Below are 7,168 nucleotides of genomic sequence, written 5' to 3'. Positions count from 1 at the left end.
GCCCGCGTGCCCAGCCGGGCCGCCGCCTCCTCCTCCTCCGGCAGGAACGACTCGTGGGCGCCCGACACGTCCCTGTTCGTGCCGCTGAAGCTCAACCCCGAGGGCTTCGGGGCCGGCGACGACGTGGGCGCAGAGCTCACGCGCTCGCTTGACAAGAGTAAGCGGCGCCGCGGGGGGATGGGGCGGGCACCCCCGCGCGGAGAAGGCGGGGATCAGGCGCGGAGCAGAGCTCGGGCTCTTGCGTGGGCTGGGTTTCACCTCGCGATTTGAAAGCAACGTGTGGTGTTCCCATGGCAGTCAGTTCTCGCCTGCTCTCTCCATGGTGCTTCCACTGGGAGCTGCTCCCCTCTGTTCCCAGGTGCTTGTTACCCGCAGACCAGCGATGCTCAAGCTTTTGACTTTGCTGCCCCAACCCCTGCCCTTGTCCTAACCTCATTTAGGATGAATCAGGGTCATGGCCCCAGTCTCATCTGTGCTGGATCAGGGCTGTCACTTGTCCTGGCCTTGGCCCTGCATGGGGCCTGCTATCCCAGCCCTGGACATGCTGCCCTGGGTATGCTACCCCAGGCTATTCCTGGCCCCAGCCCTGACTGACCCCAGGCTCACTGAATTGGGCCCATGGCCTCGGCCCCAACCCTACTCATGCCAGATCGGGCCTGCAACCCTAGCCCCAGCCCCCGCCCTGCACCTGAGGCCACATCATCTGGCTCATGGAGCTTGGAAATCCCAGAGACCCATGGACCAGATGATATAGCTCTGCAGGCCAGATCAGGCATGTGGGCTGGGGCTTGAGTACCCCTGCTTTAGGCTCATCTTTTGACATATGGTGTCCTAGACAAATATCTGATCTCTGTGAAGCTCCTAGCACAGTTTCTTCAGCTTTTGAGAATCTAAGCTCTTCTGGCTCGTGGTTTAGGCTTATATGGTTCCTTCATCCTCCCCCTTATGGTCATCTTATCCATCTCTGTTAGCAGGGCCCAGGTGCTGCTAACTCCTGATCAGCAGTTCAGCTTCCTGCTGTGTCTGCAAGCTGGATCCTGTAATCCATTTAACTGGGCTACTGCTATTCCATAAGGAGGAATAGGGTAAACTCTGTTTACCTCTTACCTGAAACAGTTATGCTAAGCTATAGAAAATGTTCTCTGACTTATGAGTATCAGTATCTTACAGAGAAGTGCCATGGCTTTTTTTAAGACAGTGGTTCTCAACCTCTTTTGTACCAGGACCCATTTGTAAACAACAATGGCCAGTCCTGACCCAGTGCCCCATATTTCTGACCTGCTGCCCCCCACCCCCAGACCCTAGCCCCCCAGGGTGGGGGGCGGGGGGGGCCCTCAAGCAGCCCCTTGCAGGCTGGCCCTCAGCCAGCCTGCAAGGAAAAAGCCACAGTTTCCCATGTTTTTCTCCTTTAAAGGAGAATTGTTTTTAAAGTTTGATCCATTTTTAAAGCTTATTCATGACCCTTTCATATTTTCTTGTGACCCACTTTTGGATTGCAACCCACAGGTTGAAAAACACTGCTCTAAGGCACTAGAATAGCATTTTTTAACTGAGGTGCTGCAGCATGGGCACCACCACTGCTGCTGCTGTTGCCAGGTGAAACGGCATCTGCAGAGCCAGATTAGAAATTGGATGCAGCAGGAGTGCCCCTTCTTGCTACAGCCCTTCCTTCTCTAATTTCCAAGGTGTTTTCTGGAAACAGAAGCATGTGGAGCATTTGCAGCTGTCCTACCCACCTCTGCTTCTGGGAAGAGCATGTGAGATTGGACTGGGAAAGGCTATGGCAAGAGTAGGCACTCTACTGCTTATTTTTGCTTTGCAGGTGGAGTTCCATCTGGCTGGGGTGGTGACAGCACCCTGATTGAAAGCCACTGCCCTTAGGACAGGAGAATTCACAGATATGCCAACAGAGCACATGATATTTTAATGCTTATATAAAAATAAAATAAGATTGGTGTTCATTACAGCAAGCCTTGTTCCCGCTCAGACAGTCTGCCACTTGAAAGTGGTCACAACTGCATACTTTCTGTAAATCCAAGAGATGAAAAATGTGTTACATAAATTAATTCAAACTGACATGGTTTGTCTTAACTTATTTAAGTATTTTACCTTTATTCCACTCTACTCCATTCATGTCAACAGGAGCCTCTCAAAGACAGAAAGTAGAATAGCGCTTTAATTTATTTTACACTCGAGGCTTCATTCCTAACTCAGTTAAAGTAATATAAACAGAGAAGTAATTCCACTGTGGTGAACTGAGAATTTCTTGCGTAAGTGACACAAAAATCAAACCTTTTGGATGGGGGGAAGGAGGAAGGTTGTTCTTTGTTTTTACTAACGTGAGGGTGGACAGGAGCCAGCAGTTGCACTGTGTGCATGGTGGCATGTAGGGTATGTTGGGAGATGTGGCTGTGTGTATGTGAGAGGGTTCTTGGTGTGGGTGGGTGTGTGTGGGGTTTGTGAGGTGAGAGGGTAGGGGGGATCTGGGGACCTTCCCCCACACGCCCGCCTCCTGGCACACAGTCCCTGCCACTGATGGTGGTGGCAGCAGCAGGCCCTCGGAGTGTTTGTGGCCCGCACAGACTCAGCTGTCTGCTGTTGCACAGCTCTAGTCAGTTCTGGGAGCTGCATGTGGCAGCAAGGAGCAGCTGGCCTGCCTGCATCATGCGGGGCTTACATGCTGCTGTGCCACTGGGGGGAAGCCCTGTATGATGGAGCTGGCTACTTTCCCTGTCCCCAAGTGAAGCTCATGGGACTCTGCTGCAGGGCCAGGGCTCCTTGCCGCTTCCGGCAGAATCCTGTGAGCTGCATGTGGTGGTAGGGAACAGGACCAGACCGCCGGCTCCATCAGATGGGGCTTCCCCACCAGTGACGCATGAGTGCTGGGACCTGCATGCGAGCCCATGTGATAGAGGTGGGTCGGCCTGGCTCTACTCCTTGCTGCCACGTGCAGCTCCTGGAACTGGCCAAAGATGCACGTCACTGAGTGGCTGCAGCTGCATCTGCATGGACCACGAACACCCCGAGGGCCTGCTGCCATTGTTGCTGGCAGCAGGGGCTGTGCGCCATAGGAGGGGGGCCATGTAGGGGGGTTACCCCCCCCCCTCTCACCCCACACCCTGCCCACCCATGCTTCTGCTGCCCTGCTGGGCTTGGGCCCAGGCTCCGCACTCCTGCCAGTCTCAGTCCCAGTCCCAGTTCCATGCTCCTGCTCAGCTGCAGTTTCCCTACCTTGTGCCCAGAGCGAGCTTTGCAGCAGTGCCATGAGGAGGAGCTGCTGGAGTCCCAGCAGTTGCATACTGGCCAGGGCCCTCACATGCAGGAGGGTGGGAGTGAAGTATCATACTGGCCAGGGCCCTCACATGCAGGAGGGGGGGAGTGAAGTCAGTGGGTGGGCTGGGCAGGGTATAATTAATTGGTGGGTGCCTACGGGCTGGGTGAATTTGCCTGGCAGGCCAGATGTGGCCTGTGGACCATATTTTGGGCCCCTGGCCTAGGGCAAGAGTAAATTGAGAGAGAGTAAGGGGAACTAGGACCAGAGCACTGAGAGACTGTGTTTTGGGGTGGAAGAGCCCTGAGAGACTTCATCTGGGGAAAAAGCACCAAAAGGAGCTACTCCAGCCTGTAGATTAGAAGCATCCTTTCAAAGATAATCATGTTAACATTAAGGTGTGGCAAGTGAGAGGCAGGAGGTTAGGGAGGCAGGATGGGTGGGGCCACTGGGGTGTGCTACAGCCAGCCTCAGATGTCAGGTCCTATTACAGGTGGGTTTTGGAGGAAGAATCTGGCTTGTTGTTTTGGGGTTTGCTTTTGGTTTTGTTTTTGTTTTTTTTACACCTTGATTTGGAAAGGGCAGCATGATTGCAATATATTTCAGTAACTCTGTTGCATTCTTGTGGGCAGTCATTTTCATATATGATAACCCCTGTAATTAATACATCACCAAGTCAAGTCCAAGTCTGAATTATACTAGCTTGCTCGTGTTTCACAGGGTAGCATTTCCCACTTGCCCACTGCAAGGTGTTTGGATTTTGTTCAGACAGGCATGCTTAAACTACCTACTTGAGAAACTAATGTATGCCATATGTGGATCATCTTTAAAGACTAGTAAGTTGTCTGGCCGTGGTTTGTCTCAGCTGTTGTCTTAGTTTTTGTCTATTTTAAAAATGAGCTGGTACCACAGTGCAGGGTTCTGTGTCTTTCAGTGGTTAGTATTACTATAGTTAAAGCTAGCTAGAAAACTATTAATTTCAATGCATTATATGCTTCTGAAGCTGAAGTGCGACAGAAACAGCACATAATCTTGAGCCTCTGCCTTCGCAGGAAGTAAAAGGAAATGTTTCCTCAGTTTGTTTAAGAAGTGATGTACAGCAGTTGCAGTTTCTGCCATCTTTCATTTAATTAGTCTAAATTAAAATAACCACCTTCAGCTCCTGTGCAGAAATGAAGTTTATTTTCTACATATGGGGACATTTTACCATCTTTAATTTTGCCTGTGGTTGAGGAAGGTTGTGCGCGCTCAAAAGCTTGCAGAAAAAGATTTTTTTTTTGAGATTTTTTTAGTTGGTCTATCTAATAAAAGGTATAATCTCTGAACCAAGAGTTCTAGAGTTTTGCATTTTTTTTTTTTTTGTCCCAGACCAACATGGCTACCAAATACATCCCTAGAAAGGCCTCATGGACTTTCAGGTATCGTCATTTTCTTTTGTTTTTGATGCTTCTATGTAATGCGCGTTTCCCCAGCAAGCTAAATAATTGGGAGCAGGGGAGGGAATCACTTTCCAGGAAGAGAATGTATGGCCTTTGTAAGTGAGAGACATGATTGCTTGGGAGAAGTCCTAAACTACTGTGCTGTAGCTGCCTTTATTTCAGTATGTTTGACAGCTTGAGTACCGATAAATCTGATCTCAGTTTCATTATTACATCTTCTAGCTTCCTTTGTATCCCTCTGGCAAAGAAATACTTGTGTACAGTGGAATTAAATAAAAGGTGATAGCAAATAGAGTGAGGTTAACTGGCTGAGTGTTTTGCAGTGCCAGTATTTTTCTTACTTATATCAAAGAAATTATATATAATGTATTAGTGTGTGTGCATATACATATTCAACATGCATTTTTGTGTGGGTGTTTTTTCATTTTGTTTGTTGTTCCAAATTTATATAATGTTTTTGGAAGAGGAGGATTAGAAACTGTTTGATCTCTGATAATTTGTGGGCAGAGAGTGGGGCATGGCAAATCAGCCTAATCCTTTCCTTTTCCACAAATAATGGTTATTCTAAAATTGCCTAAAGCAGGGGTTGCCCCCCTGCCCCCAAACTGCCTATGCTTATCTTCACTGCAGATGCTGGGTAACCCCTCTGCAGTGATGGTAGGCACAGAGAACAGCAGGGAGGGCTGTTGAGGAGGGTGCTACAGAGGGGACAGGTGGCTGGTCATAGCTCCATGCTGCCTGATCTTGTGTGCTGCCTTGGCCTGGTGCAGACTTTTTCAGTCCAGATCCAGCTACTTCCTGGGTCAAATCTGAGCTAAATTTTGTTGACCTGGTTTAACGGGCTGAAGTTATGTATCCCTAGGATTATGTGGAATGCAGTGCAGAAACCCACTTGTGTTCAGTGTTATGCATGCCTCTTACACTTTCCTTTTCTGTCTTTTCTCCCCCCTACTTTTGTGCCCTTTGTCTTCCTAATTTTCAGCTATTTCCTTTTTCACAACCAGTCTCTTTTCTACCTTAGGGAGACTACAGTTGTAGTAATTTGTCTCATCTTTGGCAGGCAATCAACCTTCTTCAAGCATAGTAAGTCTCTGGTGTTCTGAGACTCCAAGGAGTGAGAGAAGCTAAAAGCATGACAGGATGTCAATGAGAATGTAAATAGGCAGAAATTAGGAAAACAAAAGGTCAAGCAGGGAAGTGGGGGGTAAGCTAATTTCTTGTAGTCTCAGAACAGTAGAGACTCCCTGTGCCTGAAAAAGGGTGACTGCACCTGAAGGCTTGCCAAGAACTTTTTTCCAACTACTCAGTTGGTCTAATAAAAGATATAACATCTACTCAAAGAACGTTGCCTGCCTATGTTCTAAAAGATTCATCTTTTTTTTTTTTTATTACGAATGTTTTGAATAAGGAGGCTGTCTATTCTCTCCAGTGAGCATAACTCAGGCATGAATTCTTTGTTCATTTTAATGAGTGACTAGCCAAAGATTCTGTGCGACTTGCAGTGTCAGTCTAATGATTAAACCTCCATTGCATGAAGGCCTTTATAACAAACTTACTGCTTTCCTCTAAATCTACACAACCTGCAGATTCACACTTACATGCTTGTGATTTTTTTATCTTATAGTTCTGTAGGACGTGTAGGTTACGTCTGCTTTTAATCTGGGACCATCAAATAGATGGTCAAATATAACCACGGTGGCTAAACTGTGGCTCGCAAACCGCATGCCACTTGCCAGCCTGGTACTTTCAGCTCTCCAGAAATTGGCTGAAGCGTTGCCCGCTTCTCCCCAAGGCAGGTCTGGAGGACAGCGCAGCCCAGCACCTCCCGCCACTCCAGCTTTGCCTGCAGAGATCATGTCCTAAGCCTGCCCACCTTCCTCCTTCTTTCCCTTCAGGACTGCTGGCTCAGGGCTGTCATGCCGCTTACCCTGGGGTGCGCTCCCCGTGGGGAAAGCCTGAGAGGGAGGAAGGCAAGGGGAGTGGTCACCTTCACTCCAGGTCTCTCAGTACCCCCTCCCGCTCCACTGATCTCCAGCTCTTGAACTTTGATGGAGGATCGGATATGGCTTCCAGGTTAAGTCTGGCCACCCCTGGAATAAAATGGAAGAGCAAGATTTTTTTTTTTTTTTTAATGCAAAACTGCATTTTGAAACTTTCTCCTGCTGGAGTAAATGCATATAGTAATACAAATACATATTTGATTAACAGTTTACCTGTAGCTAGAAATCCTGAATTTCTTTACCAGGCATACTAGAAGAAAAGCACTGTATTTTTGGTCCTCTCCCAGTTAGCTTTAGTAAAGAGAGTTGATGTATTTAGAGGGCATTAGATTATGTAGCAGAACTTAAATTCGGTTGGCTAAAGTAGTAAAGATTTAAGTTTTGAGAATAATCCTATTGAATGTGTATATTGTTGGCATCTTGTTCAGGAAAAAGGATATTGAGTGTATAGTGTTGTA

The 7,168-nt window shown here is 48.0% G+C and overlaps 1 protein-coding gene across 1 annotated transcript in view; it reads left to right on the top strand.

Moving 5' to 3' along the window:
- Positions 1 to 6: 6 nt before the first annotated feature.
- SUPV3L1 (Suv3 like RNA helicase) overlaps positions 7 to 7,168 on the top strand; it is a 32,348-nt gene continuing 25,186 nt past the window's right edge. Inside the window, exon 1 of the mRNA XM_025203561.1 lies at positions 7 to 157. The gene's annotated coding sequence lies outside the window, so the exon portion shown is untranslated. The remainder of the gene's footprint in view (positions 158 to 7,168) is intronic.

This window comes from Alligator sinensis, unplaced genomic scaffold (assembly GCF_000455745.1).
Source record: "Alligator sinensis unplaced genomic scaffold, ASM45574v1 scaffold546_1, whole genome shotgun sequence".
Lineage (NCBI taxonomy): Eukaryota > Metazoa > Chordata > Crocodylia > Alligatoridae > Alligator > Alligator sinensis.
Note: the sequence above shows the minus strand (reverse complement) of the source record. Positions and strands in the feature narration are given on the sequence as shown.